We start from the raw sequence: 15543 nt of genomic DNA on the forward strand, positions 1-15543 counted from the left end.
TGATATCCATGACCACAAAGTCTGTCGGGATATAAAGTTGACCGATCCTAACTAGGATGTCTTCTAAAATGCCTACAGGATACTTAACAGGCCTATCGACTAATTGGAGGGACGTCTTAGTTGGTTGTAATTCTCCTAAGTTTAACCTTTTACACACAGCTAAGGGCATTAAACTCACACTAGCACCTAAGTCTAGGAAAGCTTTGTCGATCACATGACTCCCTAAAATGCAAGGTATAGAAAAACTCCCAGGGTCTTTCTCCTTCTTAGCAAGTTTATTCTCGGAAATAAAGTTGCATTCCAAGGGTTTGGGATCGTCAAGCCTACGCTTGTTGGTTAAGATGTCTTTGAGAAATTTGGCGTAAGATGGAATTTGGGTGATGGCTTCGGTGAAAGGAATCTCTACATGAAGCTTCTCTATTACTTTTATAATTTTTTGGTATTGGTTATTGATTTTGGTTTGTTTAAGTCTTTGCAGATATGGGATTGGTGGTTTGTACGGGGGTGGTGGTTTGTAAGTTTTATCCTTGGCTTTTCCTTCTTGTCGGTTTGTTTTTCGGGTTCCACTGGTTCTTCTCCTTGGTTTGTAGGTATATTTTCTTTAGAAGCTTTGGACTCGCTCATTGCTGGGTTATGAGGCCCTTCGTAAGCGGTCCCACTTCGTAATGAGATAGCGTTAGCTTGCCCTCGAGGGTTGAGTTGAGGTTGTCTAGGGAATTGTCCTCCAGGTGTAGTTTGTAGGGCTTAGTTTTGTGCTACCTGTGAGATCTGGGTTTCAAGCATCTTGTTGTGAGTGATTAACTGATCAACCTTGGTCCCTAATTGCGTTATCAGTTCGTTTACGTGAATGTTATGGTTTAGGAATTCTTTGTTTTGTTGAGTCTGACCTGATATAAAGTTCTCCATGATCTTCTTAAGGTGCATAATTTTGGATAGGGTTCTAGTTTTTATAGGAAAAATTCAGGTGATTCTTCCATCCAAGGTTGTAGGTGTTTGAAAATGGGTTACCTTGGGCGTAATTCACTTGGTAGGTGTTCAGGTCGTTCAAAAGGTTACATTCCGCCGATTTGTGTCCTTTAGATCCACAAAGTTCACACTCTGTATGGACTACCACTGCGATGTTAGTGTTTGTAGAAATATGTTCGACCTAAAGGGATAAAGCATCCATTTTCACCTGCATCATGTCCATAAAGCTTATCTCATGTATTTTACCTTGGGTCTCCTTTTTCTCTACTGATGCCCGTTCAGTTCCCCATTGGTAATGGTTTTGGGCCATATCCTCAATTAGGTCACAAGCTTCAGGGTAAGGTTTGTTCATCAACGCGCCACCAGCGGCAGCGTCGATGCTCATCTTTGTGTTATAATGGAGTCCATTGTAGAAGGTATGAACGATCAGCCATTGTTCTAGATCATGGTGTGGACAGACTCTTAATAGCTCTTTGTATCTCTCCCAAGCTTCAAAAAGTGATTCTCCTTGGTTTTGAGTAAATCTAGTTATTTGGTTTCGAAGAACAACAATCTTACTAGGGGAAAATATCTAGCAAGGAATACTCTTCTAAGGTCTTCCCAGGTAGTTATTGAGTTAGCTGAAAGTGAATCCAACCATGAACGTGCTCTATCTCTGAGGGAGAAAGGAAATAATCTTAAACGAATCGCATCAGGTGAAGTACCATTGGATTTAAAGGTGTCGTCCAGTTGGATAAAGACTTTTAAATGTTGATTTGGGTTCTCAGTAGCGAGACCCGCGAATTGGTTCTGTTGCACTAATTGCAGTAAAGATGGTTTTAGTTCGAAATTGTTGGCAGGAATGAGGGGGTTTACTATACTAGAACTAGGTTCCTCGTCAGAGGGTTGGGCAAATTCCTTAAGAGGTCTCCGGTCGGGATTCTTAGCCATAACTTTCTTAATTCGGATGAGTAAGAGGCGTGTACGAGTGTAACGTTGGGTTCCGCTAAGGGATCTACTAAATTTCTGGTACTACGGGTTCTTCGCATTTACCGGCTAATAATGCCTTAGTCTAGACGGTGTAACAACAAGGTACGAAATTTGACGAAGTTGGTCCCCGACAACAGCGCCAAAAACTTGATCGCAGTATTCGAAAGTGCACGAATCACGTCAGAGTAATATAAAAGAATATCGATCCCACAGAGACCAAATCGTCAATCTATCGATTACTATTGTTATGATGTTTGTCTAAGGCGGTACAAAAGAGATATTGATCCAGCAAAGGTCGTTTCCTACGACATTTCCCCAGGAAGTGTTTTCCCCACAGACTCTCCTCACAGAGCCTCGCCGAACAAAGTTTCCATAGTTGATACTCCCCCCGCAAAGTCAACTTTTCAAGCAGCCAATTTATTTTTGGTGGCTCATTGGTCCCGGCAGACGTATCATTCCCCACAGAGCATTCAAGGATTGATACAACGATCTGTTCCCTATCGGAGTTTTCTTCCCCAAGCAGATTTCTTTTTACACCATGCATAACATTTGCATTTGCATGCATATCATATCAAGCATACACATAAGCTGATAAACAGGTTCTTCCAAGCAGACTGAAGAATTACTTTACAACCGAGGTCATGAGATCCAGCCAGAGGATCAAGCGTGAGTGATCCAGCCTGAGGGTCGTTTTGAAGATTCAGCCTGAGAATCGTTTTCCAGTGATCCAGCCTGAGGGTCATTTCGAAGATTCAGCCTGAGAATCGTTTTCCAGTGATCCGGCCTGAGGTTCATTTTGAAGATTCAGCCTGAGAATCGTGTTCCAGTGATCCAGCCTGAGGGTCATTTCGAAGATTCAGCCTGAGAATCGTGTTCCAATGATCCAGCCTGAGGGTCATTTCGAAGATTCAGCCTGAGAATCGTGTTCCAGTAAGCCAGCCTAAGGCTCAATTTGAAGATTCCCCAGTGAAGTCGCCTACAAGCTTTATTTCCCCAGCAAGCCCAAGTCTAATTGAGGAGTCGTTACAACATGTTCTAGCCCGAAGAATATGTACGAAGCCCAAAAGTGGAATATTCTCGAAGCTGCATATCTAATATGAAGGTTGGGTGTAGATTTCAAAAGAGGGTCAACTTGCGCATGCCTCAGATGCGGGATCCTAATGATGGGAATTTATCATCAAAACAATCCAGATCTAGCCAGAAGATTGAAGTAGATTTAGCCAGAGAATCGAAACAAAGGAGATCTAGTCAGAAGATCGAAGAAGATCTAGCCAGAAGATCGAAGTCAGGTCTAGCCCGAAGACCGGAAGAAGATCTAGCCAGAAGATCGAAAATCGCAACAATTCAGATCTAACCAGAAGATCGAAGTAGATTCAGCCAGAGAATCAAAGGAAATAGATTCAGCCAGAGAATCGAAACGAAGGAGATCTAGCCAGAAGATCGAAGAAGATCTAGCCAGAAGATCAAAATCGTATCCAGCCCGAGGATCAAAATTAATATCCAACCAGAGGACTAAATTGAGTATAGGTTCAGCCAAAGGATCGAAACTCCAGATTAAGCCAGAAGACTGATTCAGATCCAGCCAGAGGATCAGAAGAAAAATAAACAGCGCGGTGTATTTCCGTGTTTTTGTGGTGTTCTCGGAGCGCAAATTTTCGGTTTGTCTTTGGTATTCAATCACAGCTCACCCCGTTTGTCTGATAAGTTGTCCGCTTTCATCCTATTCGGGTTAGCTGATGATTGAATAGGGGCAGCTGTAACACCCCAAAATTTGCCCTCCTCATTCATGCATTCATTTAGCATTTCATATTGCATTTCATCATGTCAATCAGAACTAGATCCAAGAAACTTAAAAAAAAAATGAAAAAAAAAACGAAAATAAAAATAAAAATAATAATAATTTTTTTACAAATAAAAAAAAAAAATTAAATATATATATATATATAATATATATATATATATATTATATATATATATATATATATATATATATATTATATATATATATATATATTATATATATATATATATATATATATATATATATATATATATATATATATATATATATATATATATAATAGAAAAACTTGGACTTGGACCTCTCTCATTTGAGCCCACAAAGCCATGAAATTCAGTCTATAAATACCAAGGCTTCACTTGAGAAAAAGGAAGAGAAGCAAAATACTCTGAGGTTTCCTTGAAACAAAACCCTTGACAAAACCTGGAGAGAAACCTGATAGAGAACTCAGAGCAACCCCCAGGCAGCTCTGAAAAATTCAATCTGACTCACACACTTTCATCTCACGCAAACCCTAACATTGCCTTGCAAACCCAGTCGTGCCATTTGATTTCAACCGGTCTCTCCCATCAGGTTTGCCTCATTCCCGTGATTTTATGCTCTTAATTTGGATCATCTGAATGTATGAGGTATGATGGATGAATTTCATTATGTTTTTGCCCACGGGTTTAATTATGCATGAATGGGTGAAACCTATGCCTTGAATGTTTAATCACATGATTTCTGAAATGTATGCCACAGGGTTTGAGGTTTCTGAAACCATACTGTTATCCATGAAAAAAATGCTTATCGTGTTTCACTAACCCTTTTGTTGAGTTTTTGTGAGGGCTCACAGACTCTTGCAGAGATGGTTTGCATGGTTTTCCCACTTTATTTGTGGGATACCCCCTGGAGGTACATTCCGATTACCTGTACCGACTCACCTTTCTTTGATGGCATTAGCTTGGGAGATCCCTGGGTTTCTTACTCCTTTAATTGTTGTTACTTCGGATCTTTATCCGTGTGGTACTTTTACCTCTTTTCCGCATTTTATCGCTTTCTTAGCTGGAAGACCTCGATAGGAGGCATTTGTTTTCTTTTGTTTATTTACTTCTGAGCCCCTTGTTGGTACATTTACTTTATACATGTTTGTTTTGTATGTGTTCGGATCCCTGCAGGTAGCGCGGTTCCTTCGTCAAGGACTGCCTTTTTGCCCTTGAGCATCCCAAACCCTAAAACCCAAAGCAACACGTTAACTCCTTCTACTACAGGCGAGTAAGTCTCTAAAGGTCGAGCATCCGGTAGATTGCGTAGTGACGTCGTTCGTCCAAAACCCAATCCATAACCCCATAGTTAGCCAAACTACGTTTTGTTCTGATTCTCAGGCCAGATGAGATACGTAGGCATAAGACGCGATGTCTTAGCGAGCACACATCCCCCCAACCCATAGGTCAGCCGAGCTACGAAGACTCTGATTCTCATATTTAGATGAGATACGTATGCAGTGGATGCGACATCCGCGCGAGTCATTTTCATTTAACCCTTTTTTTTAGTAAATAACACATTAGATAAACCCACACCCTTTAGACAAGAACTACAAAAGTGGATCCCGTAGAGTACTACGGATGCGTAGGGGTGCTAATACCTTCCCTTTGCATAACCGACTCCCGAACCCAAGATTTGGTTGCGAGACCCCGTCTTGTCCTTTCCTTTTTCAGGTTTACTTCGAGCGTTTCCTTTCCCTCCTTTGGGATGAATAACGCACGGTGGCGACTCTTCTGTCATTTTCTTTCGTCGGTTGTCTTTTCGCGCACTGTATTTTTCAGGTTGCGACAGCTGGCGACTCTGCTGGGGACACTAAGAAGTTGACCTCTTGCTGGTCCATCTTCCCTAAGCGAGTCCCTCCTAGCTTGTGTGATTTCTTGTTTATTGGGTGTTCATGCTTTTGTACATTTATTTGCTTACCTGCTTGCATGCATCTGTTGTATCTGTTGGATCTATTTGTTTGTTTGTTGGGATGGGGTGTTCTATGAGAGATAAGCCCATTACCCAGGCTTGAGTGTACACACAGGTTTTAGAGTGGATAATCATGAGGCTTGCGTGGCGTGTTGCTACGTTAAGTCGTTCGTGAAGAACCACACCCAGACGAGGTTTCTTCTGGATATATTATGTCTTACGGGTGTTCCGTAACGACAGGATGTTCCTCTAGAAATCGTCGACTCTGGTGACCATTTCCCGAGAACTCAGTCGAGGCCTCTCCTCCGAGACGTGATTATGTTAGCTCTGGTGGGCGCATTCTCGCTGCTCAATCCGAGGATCCCGAGACTGGGAACTTGCTATTAGGATGTCCTGTTGAGGGGAGTCAATGGAGGTCTTTTGTCCCGTAATAATACCAAACCTTCAGTGGTAAACGTATTATTCGCGACTGAAGGGCTGAAGCTGACGAACTTCTGTTCTTAGAACCTACCAGTGAGGGGCGGGCTAAATTCAGGAAACCTTAACCTCCAACCAACCCGGTTTTCTGGAGCAGAGTTTTGGTCTTGTATTATATTCCTCAGTGAATTTCTCTCCAGGCAGTGCAACCTGACAGATGTTCAAGCGGATCCATCAATTCTGATTGACATGCCTTTGCATTGCATAACATCATCTGCATATTTGCATCCAACATCTCATGCTTATTCATTTGCAGGGTATTCCCTTTCAAAACGGGGGTGCCTTAAAACTGAACAAGCAGTGCATCGCATACCATGCATATTAACCCTTGTCTGTTTTGCAGGTGTCACCGCAGTGTCTAATGTTTGTTCCCTGTATCAGGCAGTTATTGGTCCCAAGCGAGTCCACAGGTACCCGACAAAGGAAAATCGTCCACAGCTAGCGATGTACCAAGTACAGAAAGAGCTGGCTAATATGCGTGAAAGGATGGATCAGTTCATGACATTGATGACTGGTATGGCAGAAGGCCAGGAAAAGTTGAGGGAATTGGTTGAGCAACCGAGACCCGATCCGGAGGTGGAGATACCAAATGCTGAGGGAAACCCTGGTAACCCTGTGAACGCTGATAACCCTGTGAACACTGGTAACGCGGGTAACTTAAATGCTGATGGAAACCCGGGTAATGTTGGCAACACAGGGAATGTTGGAAATGGTATTGGCGGAAGGTACAATGTGAATCAAGGAATTCTGATTAACGGGCGCCCCGTTACTGAAGATTATCAGTATGATCAATTTTCTTTGCACGACGAGGCCCTCGAGACCACTCGCCGTATGGATGAGCTTGCTGAGAAGCTCAAATCTTTGGAGTCTCAAAATTCCTTAGGCTTTGATGTCACAAATATGGGTCTGGTTCAGGGAGTAAGGATTCCTCACAAGTTCAAACCCCCTACTTTTGAGAAATACAACGGGGCTTCTTGCCCACGCACTCATCTCCAATCTTATCTGGGAAGGTTGGGAGCTCACACAGAAGATGAAAAGCTGTGGATGTACTATTTTGAAGACAGTCTAACTGGAGCTTCTCGTGAATGGTATTCTCATTTATCTCGTACTACCATCAAGAGCTGGAAAGACTTGGCAGAGGCTTTTGTCAAGCAATATCAATACAACTTGGACATGGCTCCAAATCGGACCTTGTTGCAAGGTATGTCTCAGACTGCCAAGGAAACCTTTAGAGAGTATGCTCAGCGTTGGAGACAGATTGCTGCGTCCGTCCAACCCCCTATGTCTGAAAGGGAGATGGCGGACATGTTCATGAACACTCTTCAAGGCAATTATATTGAGAGATTGGCTGCTTGCCCGTCAATCAGCTTTGCAGAGATAGTAATTGCTGGAGAAAGAATCGAGAGTCTGTTGAAGATGGGCTGAATTCAAGACAATAGTGCTTCCAACTCATCAGGTCCCAAGAGACCGTTTGCTGGTAACGGTCAGCGAAGAAAAGAAGGCGAGGCAAGCGTTGTGTATGCCGGCAGGAGCAGGGGTAGAGGACGCCCTAATTATTATCAAGATCAAGTGGCCGCAGTCACTATTCTAACACCTGTTCCTCAACCGCAGTATCATCCGCAACAGCAACCCAGGTACAACAATCAACAACAGGGAGGTAATCCGGGTCAGCAGAGACACTATCAACAACGTCCAAGGCAGACAGACCGGGTCATCGAGCCAATCCCAATGCCTTATTCAGTATTACTTCCCAAGCTGATTGACATGAATCTGGTTACATTGAGAACTATGGCCCCACCAATCGATCCCAATAATTTTCCTAGAGGTTATGATGTCAACGCCAGATGTGCTTTTCACTCCAACGCACCTGGCCATACTACAGATAATTGCAAGGCTCTCCAGTTAAAGGTACAAGATTTGAGAGATGCCCAGGCTATCAATTTTGCTCCGGTGCCTAATGTTATCCAGAACCCGATGCCGACTCACGGAGGACAGAGGATTAATGTTGTTGATAGTGGGGAAACTTTGAATTTGGTTTCTGATGTGACTAAGGTGAAGACTTCGCTATCGGTGGTTAAAGACCGACTTCTGAAAGGACAGATTTTCCCGGGCTGTGGGGAAGAATGCAGAAATTGTCAAGCTGCCGAAAACGGATGTAACAGTTTGAGAGAGGGTATTCAGCAACTGATAGATGAAGGTTGTCTTCAGTTCGATCAAGCCCGTCCAGTGAAGAATGATGTATCGATGGTGACGTTTTATTTCACTCCTGAAGAAATATATGTTCCCGAGAGACTCGCTCCGACAACAATATATTTCCCAGAAAGTACAGAACCAGCAGCGGTGAACATCGAAAGTTCAGCACCAGTTGCAATTTACTCTGACAGCCCTCAACCGACTTTGGTTAGTCCGATCACCATCACAATACCAGGACCCGTTCCATATGAGAAAGACAGTGCTATTCCGTGGCACTATGGGGCTGATATCTACTGCCAGGGGCAGAGAGTTAACGAAGAAGACATTGACATTGGTAGCTCCGCTGTAGACAATGTTGGAGGGGTTGGTGGCTTCACTCGCAGTGGACGCCTATTTGCACCATCAACATTATGCGCGAATACTGAAGCCAAGGAAGCTGCCAAGGCTAAAAGGAAACAGATGGCCGCCGAAGAGGTTACTACTGAGGAAGATCCTCCTAAGACCGCATTCGAGAAGGAAGTGGATGAGTTTATGAGGATTATCAAGAAAAGTGACTACAAGGTAGTCGACCAGCTAAATCAGACACCCTCAAAGATCTCCATTCTCTCATTATTGTTGTGCTCTGAGGCGCACAGAGCAGCCTTGTTGAAAGTACTGAATATGGCCTATGTTCCACCGGAGATAACTGTTAACCAGCTGGAGTTGGTAGTTTCCAATATAAACGCTAGCCGGGGGCTAGGTTTCACCGATAATGACCTGACATCTGAGGGCAGGAATCACAACAAAGCCTTGCATATCACAATGAAGTGCAAAGGGGTGGTGCTTTCCCATGTTTTGGTTGATACAGGCTCTTCTCTGAATGTTCTTCCAAAGAAAGCCTTAACGAAGTTGGATTGCGATGACACCATCCTGAGGCCAAGTAACTTAGTTGTGAGGGCTTTTGATGGCTCTAAGAGAGCTGTCTTTGGCGAAGTTGAGTTGCCAGTTAAGATTGGACCGCAGGTGTTCAAGAGCACCTTTTATGTGATGGATATCCAGCCTGCCTACAGCTGTCTGCTAGGTCGGCCTTGGATTCATGTTGTCGGTGCTGTTACTTCTACCCTCCACCAGAAGCTCAAATATGAACTAGAAGGTAAGGTCGTCACTGTCTGTGGTGAAGAGGATATTTTTGTTAGCCACCTGTCTACATTTAAGTATGTAGAGATGGACGGCGAGATGCACGAGATGCTGTGTCAGGGCTTCGAAGCCATAAACATCAGCGAGGTCGTGCCCGAAGCTGTCTTTTCACCTGAGTCTGAGAAGGTTGGGACTTCTATCTCTTCATACAAGCAAGCTGTCGAAGTGGTTAAAGCTGGTAATGCCCAAGGCTGGGGCAAATTTGTGGAGCCAATCATAAAAGAAGACAAGTTTGGATTGGGGTATGCTCCGGGGTCTCAGAAGAATGAAGTCGGTACTTTCTCCAACGGGGGTTTGGTTTCTCCCCACATCGTCAATGCTGCAGATGAAGACAAGGCTAACAGCGACTGTGACTTAGATAGCTGGATTCGCCCGTGTGTCCCGGGAGAAAAGCTCGACAATTGGTCGTCTGAAAAAACCGTCCGGGTTACTCTACTGAAAGAGTGATTTTATTGTTTTCCTTTATTACATGCATAATAAAGTCTTACACTTTACCCAAGGTGTAACGGCTCATTTGTAGGGCCATCCATTTAGTTACATTTCGCAATTATTTTTATCATCAATAAAGGACGGCTTTTGCAAACAATTTTGTGTTCTCTTTCTTTCAGTTTTTTTACTTTTACAAAAAAAAATGGCAATGTTTCTTTTTTCGTTTTTTCTTTCTTTCCAAAAAAAAAATCTCTCATTCTAAGGTAGAGCATGATCCTCCATCATGCAGAGCGGACCACCCGGATCTCATTACTAACGACACTGCTATGGCCAAGTATGACTTCGACAATCCTATCTATTAAGCCGAAGAAGGGGTTGAGGAAGATTGTGAATTGCCTAAAGGGTTAGCCAGATTGTTGAAACAGGAGGACCGAGCTATTACACCTTATCAGGAGGTGATTGAGACCGTCAACATCGGTACCGCAGACGACAAGAAAGAGATCAAGATCGGGGCAAGTCTACAGGCCGAGAGGAAAGACCGTTGATCATGTACTTGACTGTGTTAAAAAGGTCAATGGGTTGTGTGCTCGGTCAGCATGACGAGTCAGGTCGAAAAGAGCATGCAATATACTACCTTAGCAAAAGTTTACCGACTGTGAACAAAGATACTCATTGCTCGAGAAAACTTGTCGCGCTTTGGCATGGGCTGCTCGCCGACTAAGACAGTATATGTTGACTCACACGACTCTATTGATATCAAAAAGGGATCCAGTCAAGTATATTTTTGAAATGCCAGCACTTACCGGAAAGGTTACTAGGTGACAAATGATACTGACAGAGTATGACATCCAATACACTTCACAAAAAGCCATCAAGGGAAGTGTCTTGTCGGACTATCTTGCAGAGCAACCGATTGATGATTACCAACCTATGAGGTTTGACTTTCCTGATGAGGACATCATGTTTCTCAAATCGAAAGATTGAGAGGAAGCACTCCCGGAGGAGGGGCCTGACTTTGAATCCAAATGGGTTATGATGTTTGATGGGGCGGTCCACGTCAATGGTCGCGGAGTTGGTGTAGTGTTGATCACACCGGAAGGGGGTTCATATGCCATTTGGTGCCAGAATAACTTTTCCCTGCACCAACAATGAAGCCGAATACGAAGCTTGTATCCTAAGACTTGAGGAAGCCGTCAATATACAGATTAAAACCTTGGATGTATACGGGGATTCAGCTTTGGTCATCAATCAAACCAACGGGAAATGGTATACACCTCAGCCTCATCTGGCTCCTTATAGAGACTACACGAGAAGATTGTTGACTTTCTTTTGAAGAAAACTAATTTGCTGATGCTTTGTTTACCTTGTCTTCGATGATTAAGGTGCTATGCTGGAACTACGTACCCAGAATTGGCGTATCTCGGTCAGAGACGAATGAAGAAAGCATTTGGTCAGAAAGTGCGCCCTTGGGGGTATCAGGTCGGTGAATTGGTACTCAAAAGATTTCTTCCTCCCAACACAGATCACAGGGGCAAATGGACACCGAACTATGAGGGTCCGTACGTGGTTAAAAGGATTTTCTATGGCGGAGCTTTGATGCTAACAACCATGGATGGCGAAGGATTCCCGTCCCCTATTAACTCAGACGCAGTTAAAAAAAATACTTCGCATAAAATAGACCTGCTGGACGATAAAAAGAATAGTCCAGGCAAAAAAAGGGCATCCCGACGAACCAAAAAAAAAAGAATAAAGAGGTTCGGGAAAAAATTAGGGATATAAAAAAAGAGTACACCCGGTGAGTCGAAAACCCAAAAGGGCGGCTCAGGCAAAAATGGGTATCCCGGTGGATTGAAAACCCGAAAAGGGGGCGATCCAGGCAAAAGTTAGGGAATAAGCGAATGACTGTGATCTGAGTTCATCAGTGTTATATCACCGTTTCATTCAATCCGGCAATCTTCGAAGGTTAAATATCGACTAATCATCCACTTCAGAAAGCAAGATGAGCAAAGCGTCTTGAGGACATACGAGCCATAGCAGAGTCGAAACTCGGTGGGACCCCGTATCCCCATTGCCATTAGGATAGTTCTCTTTTTATAGCGATCACCTCTTTTCAGGGATCAGCTTCCTGATACTCTCGCCTATTCCTGGCACAAATTTTCTCCCCAGTAAGAGTCGAATAATTCAGTTAAAGAGCCTCTTTATTTTTCATTTATCAGTTTGTTTGCAAAAATGTCCGAATTTTTGATAAAACATATTGCATATGAACATAATGGTGGCTTTTGCAGATGATTTGCACAGGAAAACATTTAAAATTGCTTTGAATGTGCTTAATCCCGGACGGTGAATTCAAACCGAGTAATTCCCCCGAGGCATACGTGTATTTTTGGTTGCAGGTCACAGGAACCGGATGCCAAGTCATGAATCCTCATCCCCAAGCAGTTGACAAAGTCTCTCCTCAGCAGAGCATGTTCCCCAGCAGGGTTGACAGTATCCAGACTATATATCCCCAGCGGAGTTGACAGTGTCAGACTGTATCTTCCTAGCAACAACGGAGTGGTTGCATAACCAACAGATGAAAGGGTGGTGTTCCCAGTGTTCATCTCATTCCCCAGCAGATTATTTTTAACAGATTTGTTAATCCCCAGCTTGAGGGCGATTAGCAAGTTCATATCCCCAGCAAAGGTCGTTTCCTACGACATTTCCCCAGGAAGTGTTTTCCCCACAGACTCTCCTCACAGAGCCTCGCCGAACAAAGTTTCCATAGTTGATACTCCCCCCGCAAAGTCAACTTTTCAAGCAGCCAATTTATTTTTGGTGGCTCATTGGTCCCGGCAGACGGATCATTCCCCACAGAGCATTCAAGGATTGATACAACGATCTGTTCCCTATCGGAGTTTGCTTCCCCAAGCAGATTTCTTTTTACACCATGCATAACATTTGCATTTGCATGCATATCATATCAAGCATACACATAAGCTGATAAACAGGTTCTTCCAAGCAGACTGAAGAATTACTTTACAACTGAGGTCATGAGATCCAGCCAGAGGATCAAGTGTGAGTGATCCAGCCTGAGGGTCGTTTTGAAGATTCAGCCTGAGAATCGTTTTCCAGTGATCCAGCCTGAGGGTCATTTCGAAGATTCAGCCTGAGAATCGTTTTCCAGTGATCCGGCCTGAGGTTCATTTTGAAGATTCAGCCTGAGAATCGTGTTCCAGTGATCCAGCCTGAGGGTCATTTCGAAGATTCAGCCTGAGAATCGTGTTCCAATGATCCAGCCTGAGGGTCATTTCGAAGATTCAGCCTGAGAATCGTGTTCCAGTAAGCCAGCCTAAGGCTCAATTTGAAGATTCCCCAGTGAAGTCGCCTACAAGCTTTATTTCCCCAGCAAGCCCAAGTCTAATTGAGGAGTCGTTACAACATGTTCTAGCCCGAAGAATATGTACGAAGCCCAAAAGTGGAATATTCTCGAAGCTGCATATCTAATATGAAGGTTGGGTGTAGATTTCAAAAGAGGGTCAACCTGCGCATGCCTCAGATGCGGGATCCTAATGATGGGAATTTATCATCAAAACAATCCAGATCTAGCCAGAAGATCGAAGTAGATTCAGCTAGAGAATCGAAACAAAGGAGATCTAGCCAGAAGATCGAAGAAGATCTAGCCAGAAGATCGAAGTCAGGTCTAGCCCGAAGACCGGAAGAAGATCTAGCCAGAAGATCGAAAATCACAACAATTCAGATCTAACCAGAAGATCGAAGTAGATTCAGCCAGAGAATCAAAGGAAATAGATTCAGCCAGAGAATCGAAACGAAGGAGATCTAACCAGAAGATCAAAGAAGATCTAGCCAGAAGATCAAAATCGTATCCAGCCCGAGGATCAAAATTAATATCCAACCAGAGGACTAAATTGAGTATAGGTTCAGCCAAAGGATCGAAACTCCAGATTAAGCCAGAAGACTGATTCAGATCCAGCCAGAGGATCAGAAGAAAAATAAACAGCGCGGTGTATTTCCGCGTTTTTGTGGTGTTCTCGGAGCGCAAATTTTCGGTCTGTCTTTGGTATTCAATCACAGTTCACCCCGTTTGTCTGATAAGTTATCCGCTTTCATCCTACTCGGGTTAGCTGATGATTGAATAGGGGCAGCTGTAACACCCCAAAATTTGCCCTCCTCATTCATGCATTCATTTAGCATTTCATATTGCATTTCATCATGTCAATCAGAACTAGATCCAAGAAACTTAAAAAAAAATGAAAAAAAAAACGAAAATAAAAATAAAAATAATAATAATTTTTTACAAAATAAAAATAAAAATAAAAAAATAAAAAAATAATAAAAAAAAAATATATATATATATATATATATATAATAGAAAAACTTGGACTTGGACCTCTCTCATTTGAGCCCACAAAGCCATGAAATTCAGTCTATAAATACCAAGGCTTCACTTGAGAAAAAGGAAGAGAAGCAAAATACTCTGAGGTTTCCTTGAAACAAAACCCTTGACAAAACCTGGAGAGAAACCTGACAGAGAACTCAGAGCAACCCCTAGGCAGCTCTGAAAAATTCAATCTGACTCACACACTTTCATCTCACGCAAACCCTAACATTGCCTTGCAAACCCAGCCGTGCCATTTGATTTCAACCGGTCTCTCCCATCAGGTTTGCCTCATTCCCGTGATTTTATGCTCTTAATTTGGATCATCTGAATGTATGAGGTATGATGGATGAATTTCATTATGTTTTTGCCCACGGGTTTAATTATGCATGAATGGGTGAAACCTATGCCTTGAATGTTTAATCACATGATTTCTGAAATGTATGCCACAGGGTTTGAGGTTTCTGAAACCATACTGTTATCCATGAAAAAAATGCTTATCGTGTTTCACTAACCCTTTTGTTGAGTTTTTGTGAGGGCTCACAGACTCTTGCAGAGATGGTTTGCATGGTTTTCCCACTTTATTTGTGGGATACCCCCTGGAGGTTCATTCCGATTACCTGTACCGACTCACCTTTCTTTGATGGCATTAGCTTGGGAGATCCCTGGGTTTCTTACTCCTTTAATTGTTGTTACTTCGGATCTTTATCCGTGTGGTACTTTTACCTCTTTTCCGCATTTTATCGCTTTCTTAGCTGGAAGACCTCGATAGGAGGCATTTGTTTTCTTTTGTTTATTTACTTCTGAGCCCCTTGTTGGTACATTTACTTTATACATGTTTGTTTTGTATGTGTTCGGATCCCTGCAGGTAGCGCGGTTCCTTCGTCAAGGACTGCCTTTTTGCCCTTGAGCATCCCAAACCCTAAAACCCAAAGCAACACGTTAACTCCTTCTACTACAGGCGAGTAAGTCTCTAAAGGTCGAGCATCCGGTAGATTGCGTAGTGACGTCGTTCGTCCAAAACCCAATCCATAACCCCATAGTTAGCCGAACTACGTTTTTCTCTGATTCTCAGGCCAGATGAGATACGTAGGCATAAGACGCGATGTCTTAGCGAGCACACATCCCCCCAACCCATAGGTCAGCCGAGCTACGAAGACTCTGATTCTCATATTCAGATGAGATACGTATGCAGTGGATGCGACATCCGCGCGAGTCATTT

General features: G+C 43.2%; 1 non-coding gene across 1 annotated transcript; it reads left to right on the forward strand.

Annotated features, from left to right (window-relative positions):
* Positions 1 to 1407: 1407 nt before the first annotated feature.
* Positions 1408 to 1513, forward strand: LOC127077928 (small nucleolar RNA R71). Its single transcript, XR_007787687.1, has one exon. It is a non-coding gene; the product is annotated as a small nucleolar RNA R71 (small nucleolar RNA).
* Positions 1514 to 15543: the final 14030 nt, after the last annotated feature.

This window comes from Lathyrus oleraceus, chromosome 4 (assembly GCF_024323335.1).
Source record: "Lathyrus oleraceus cultivar Zhongwan6 chromosome 4, CAAS_Psat_ZW6_1.0, whole genome shotgun sequence".
In the NCBI taxonomy this organism is placed as follows: Eukaryota; Viridiplantae; Streptophyta; class Magnoliopsida; order Fabales; family Fabaceae; genus Lathyrus; species Lathyrus oleraceus.